The following is a 5,541-nucleotide window of genomic DNA, read 5'->3' on the forward strand; positions in this document are numbered from 1 at the left end:
TAAAGAGTTAGAAATGTGCCAGGGGATTCTATTTTTTTTTAAGATTGTTACTCAGGCTAGCCATAAAAGAACCTTAAAGCAGACAAATCTTTTTTTTTTTTTCAAGCTTTTGACTTTTCCTTTTTTTTTTTTAAAGTAGCTCCATGATTTGGGGGCTGGTTAGTACAATACAGAGAACAAAGAGGAAACATACAAAATGGCACTTACTACCAATGCCAGTGCTCATCTCATTATGGTTATAACCAAGAATATTATTAATTTTTGTGTTACTTGCTTTTCTTTAGCACATAAACCAAAGCCATTAACTTGACTTGAGGTATATATACAATACATACACAAAATACTTTTTGTAAGTAATGTTACATTTTAAAATATTGGAAACCTAGTATCTATGATTTGCAGTTTGACTAAATGGAACAAGAAAATAACAACATTCAACAAGGGAGGGTTATACTGATACTAAAGCTCTTAGAAGTTCAAATGCATTCCTCTCCCTTTGTACTTACCACAGGCTACACAATGTCCTGAGAGCATTCATTATGAGAAAAATGTCAATCACAGCTTTCATAACTTACTTTGGAAGGAATAATGAGAAACTAAATTGGAAGGTGAGACTTCTTCTTTGTTTTCAAACAAGTGGTCTGAATTTTTCTTCTTATAGAAAATGTTTAAATCAGTTTATTATAAATATATCTAAACTATTAGATTTTGCAGCTTTCAGGTAAAGTCCAGCACACTGTTTACACAAAGTCTGTAAGACGAGGTCAGTAGAGATCATCTAATCTTAAGTCGGGACATCATCCATTCAAGTCCTTGACATAATCCCTCTCCAGTAAGAGCACAGCAGGCCTGGATATGCCACTGGTGATCTTTGATAGAAGTCAGCTTCAAAAACTGAGAGATTTCTGCTATAGTCATGCATTCTTTAACATCTTGTTTATTAGCAAAAATCAGCAATCCAGCTTTCCTTAAGTCCTCATGTGCTAACATTTTATAGAGTTCTTCTCTAGTTACAGAAATCCTCTCTCTGTACTGTCCACAACAACTATTACAAACTCTGTGTTAGTATAGTAAGTGTTCCAGGAAGAACGAAGAGATTCTTGGCCACCAATATCCCACATTAGGAAACGGGTATTATTAATCACTATCTCTTCTACATTACTTCCTATTGTAGGGGATGTGTGTACGACTTCATTCATAGAAAATTGGTAAAGGACATAACCTACCATACAACCCAGCCATCCCACTCCTTGGAATTTACCCAAAGGAAATTAATTTGGCTAATAAAAAAGCCATCTGCACATTAATGTTTATTGCAGCTCAATTCACAATAGCTAAGACCTGGAACCAACCCAAATGCCCATCAACAGTAGACTGGATAAAGAAATTATGGGACATGTACTCCATAGAATACTATACAGCAGTAAGGAACAATGAAACCCAGTCATTTGAAACAAGATGGAGGGATCTGGAAAACATCATGCTGAGTGAATTAAGCCAGTCCCAAAGAGACAAATATCATTTCTTTTCCCTGATCGGCGACAACTAACTGAGCACCAAAGGGGAAACCTACGGAAATGAAATGGACACTATAAGAAACAATGACCTGATCAGCTTAGGTCCTGACTCTAGATATAGAATGTAATACTTTATCCTTATACTTTGCGTTTCTGTGTGGGCACAAACTGATGAGCTCTTTACTAATGATATACTGAAGTGATCCTCTGTATATAAAGAGAATTGGAAATGAAAAAAAAAAATAACAACCTGGTATTGAAGGGGAAATGGCATAGAAAGTTAATTAATTTGAAAAAAAAATCATGTGGGTTCTCTGTCTTTAATGTGCTGTACATTGCTATTTGATGCTATAATTAGTAATCCAATGATAGTTTTTTTCACTTTGTAGTGCTATATGGGCAAAATGTTGAAAACTTTACCTAATATATACTAAGCTGATCTTCTGTATACAAAGAGAATTGAAAATGAATCCTTACATGAATGGAAGGGGAGAGGGAGCGGGAGAGGGGAGGGTTGCGGGCGGGAGGGAATTTACGGGAGGGGGGAAGCCATTGTAACCCATAAGCTGTACTTTGGAAATTTATATTCATTAAATAAAAGTTAAAAAAAAAATAAAAAAAAAAAAAAGAAAATTGGTAAAGGATGGTAGTTTTCCCTGCATTATCCAGCCCAACAATTATAACTTTGTGCTCCTGGTGATTGTGGGTGCAAACTGTTGAAATCTTTATACTAAATTGATCTTCTGTATATAAGGAGAATTGAAAATGAATATTGATGTGAATGGAAGGGGAGAGGGAGCGGGAGAGGGGACGGTTGCGGGTGGGAGGGAAGTTATGGGAGGGGGACAGCCATTGTAATCCATAAGCTGTACACTGGAAATTTATATTCATTAAATAAAAGTTAAAAAAAACAGACAAATCTGAGAATAAATTGCCTTAAAGAAAAGAGGAGGAAGAGGCTGAGGCAGAGGAGCGACCACCAGAACAGGAGGGGAGAGTGGTCCCTGGGGTCTGGAGGAATCACGGGGATTCAGCACAGGGGGACGCCAGGGTCTCTCCAGCTGCTGGGACAAAACATCTTAGTCCAGGAAGTCCGTTAACAATAGAAACGCATTGCTCACAGTCTGGGGCTGGGAAGCCCATGGAGCTGCTGGAAGTTTCTGTGGCTGGGAGGAGCTCGCCTATGCTTCACAAGCAGCACATCCTGCTGAGTCCTCCCACAGCTGAGGACATGGATCCTGGAAGGACCTCACCACTGCCCTCCCTGATGCCGTTACACTGGGACTAGGAGGTAGCACAACATCTAGGCCCCAGCAGGGCTCCACCCACATGTAAGGGCCACAGGCAAGACTGGCTCTTGTCCCTTTCTCTGAAGGGGCGAGAGAACTTCCACTTTGCTTATGACCCTGTCTAAATAATGACGGAGTTTGTCAACTCAAGAGGTTTCCATGGCCTTGCAGCTCATGACAAGAGCCTCGAGTGATTACTGATGTCATAAAAGTGTCAATTGTTAAATCAACAACAGGAGTCACTGTGCACTTGTTCCCCATGTAGGACCTCTGTCCTTAATGTGTTATACTATGAGAATTAATGGTAAAACTAGCCTTCAACAGTACTTTATACTGTGTATCTGTGTGGGTGCAAACTGTTGAAGTCTTTACTCAGTATAGAGTTGGTCTTCTGTATATAAATATAATTAAAAATGAATCTTAATGAAGAATGGGATGGGAGAGGGAATAGGAGGTATGGGATAGGAGTGGGGGATGACAGGGTGGGTATGGTGGGGAAGAACCACTATAATCCAAAAGTTGTACATATGAAATTTATATTTATTAAATAAAAGCTTTCTATTAAATAAAAAATTCCTGGCAAAGAGCTTAGTGAATTTAATAATGGAGAGAAGAGCTAGAGTTTAGAGAATGAGGAGAAATGTGATTAAATTATAGAAGTAGCAGGGGGCAAGAAAATGCAAGGCTTTGTGGGCTCTGTTGAAACACTTAACAGTATATCTAGAGGGGATGACGAGTTGCTGACAGATTTTAAGCTGCAGAATTACGGAGTCAAAACTTCATTTTGAAAATCTCAGCCTGGAATCTGTATAGGAAGTAGAGAGGGTATAAGAAAGGATTCAGGGACAACAGTTGGGGTCTGCTGCAGTGGTCTAGGGGAGTAGTGACATCAACTACTGTCATTACAGAAGCAGTGACGAGAAATGTCATATTTGGGGGATACTTTAGAAAGCACTGTAGTTAGCCTTATAATTGCATTTAATATGGGGGTGGGATGGGGAACAGAGTCAAAGACTATGCTGGGATCTGACTTGAGGCTGCTGGCTTGCTGGAAATACTGTGCACTGAGATATAAATGATGAGATATAGAAGACAAATTTGAAAAAAAGCAATGTGTTTTTTTAAAAAAATTTATTTGAAATGCAGAGGAAGGATTACCATCTACTGGTTCACTCCCCCAAATGCTTACAAAAGCCAGGAACCCCAAGCTGGGATTCAGGAGCTCAACTGAGGTCTTCCATGTGGTAAGTAGAAGGAATTCAACTACTTGAGCCATCACCACTGCCTGCCAGGGTTCACATTAGCAGGAACTGGAACTGGGACTCAGATCCAGGCATTCCATTATGATACATGAGCATCCTAATGGAGTCTTAACCACTAGGCTGAACACCCACCCCAACAATGCATTTTAATGATGATCATTGGTGGTGGGATGTTGTTAGATTTGTTACAGTTAGAGGAATGATACAAGGGGAAATCTTGTAACTTTCAATCAGTTTGTTGATAAAAGTTCAACATATTTCATATATTTCAATTTTGCAAGTCATCTTGGGCCTGATTTAAGAAAATGTCTTTGTCCTTTCTACCCCTCCTCCCCAAGGTGACTAGTTTTTAAAAGGTTGCTATTAAGAATTGGGGCAGGCATTTTGTGCTGCTGTTAAGATGCCCGCATTTCAAGTAGGAGTCTCTGTGTTCAAGTTCTAGTTCTGCTTCCAATCCAGCTTCCTGCTAATGTGTGCCCTGGGATGCAGCAGATAATGACCCAAGTACTTAGGACTCTGTGACATGAGTTTCAGACTTCTGGCTTTGGCTTAGCCTAGCACTGCCTGTTGCAGGCATTTGGAAAGCGAATCAGTAAATGAAAAATCAATCAATCCCTTTCCCTCTTCTTCCTCTCCCTCTGTGCCTTTCAACTAAAATAAAATAAAATGTCATTAGAAATCAAAAGATCTCTTAACAAGAGACTATGAAAATATTCAAAACAAAGAACACATTTCAGTAGTTAACAAATCTTCATTTATTATCAGATTGTGCAAATGGTATATTTTTCTCAAACTTAGGTACTATTCCCACATCAGTGTCTATTAAAATAATGTCCAGGGCCGCCTTATATAAACTCAGAATATTGGTTCAAATGAAGATCTGTGTCTAGCCAGATGTGTGTCTCAATGAGGCCTAGGATTCTGTTTTTTTTTTTTTAATGGACTGACATTTAAAAATCATTTTTTTTAAACCAAAGGACTATCAACTGTTCTTGGTGCCCTTGTTTCCTTAGGCAATCTGGTGAAGCCTAGGGATTAGATGTTTTCTCAGAGATACTGTTCCTCCATGCATGGAATAAAATGCAAAGGATCATGAAGGAAACCAGTTCTTTTGAAATACAGCTAATTGGGGCTGGCACTGTGGTGTAATGGGTAAAGCCAGCACCTGTAGTGCTCACATCCATATGAATGCCGGTTCCAGTCCCAGCTGCCCTACTTCAAATCAGCTCTCTGCTATGGCCTGGGAAAATAGTAGAAAATGACCCAAGTCCTTGGGCCCCTACACCCACATGGGAAACCTGGAAGAAGCTCCTGGTTCCTGGCTTCAGATCTGCGCAGCTCCAGCCGTTGCAGCCATCTGGGGAGTGAACCACCAGATGGAAGACCTCTCTCTTTGCCTCTGCCTCTCTGTAACTCTCCCTTTCAAATAAATAAATCTTTAAAAAATACAGTTAACAAAATATTTAATATATA

At 39.4% G+C, this 5,541-nt stretch overlaps 1 pseudogene; it reads right to left on the reverse strand.

The window, feature by feature from the left end:
• Window positions 1-663: 663 nt before the first annotated feature.
• Window positions 664-1,205, reverse strand: LOC133753259 (ADP-ribosylation factor-like protein 5A; annotated as a pseudogene).
• Window positions 1,206-5,541: the final 4,336 nt, after the last annotated feature.

This window comes from Lepus europaeus, chromosome X (assembly GCF_033115175.1).
Source record: "Lepus europaeus isolate LE1 chromosome X, mLepTim1.pri, whole genome shotgun sequence".
Taxonomy (NCBI): Eukaryota; Metazoa; Chordata; class Mammalia; order Lagomorpha; family Leporidae; genus Lepus; species Lepus europaeus.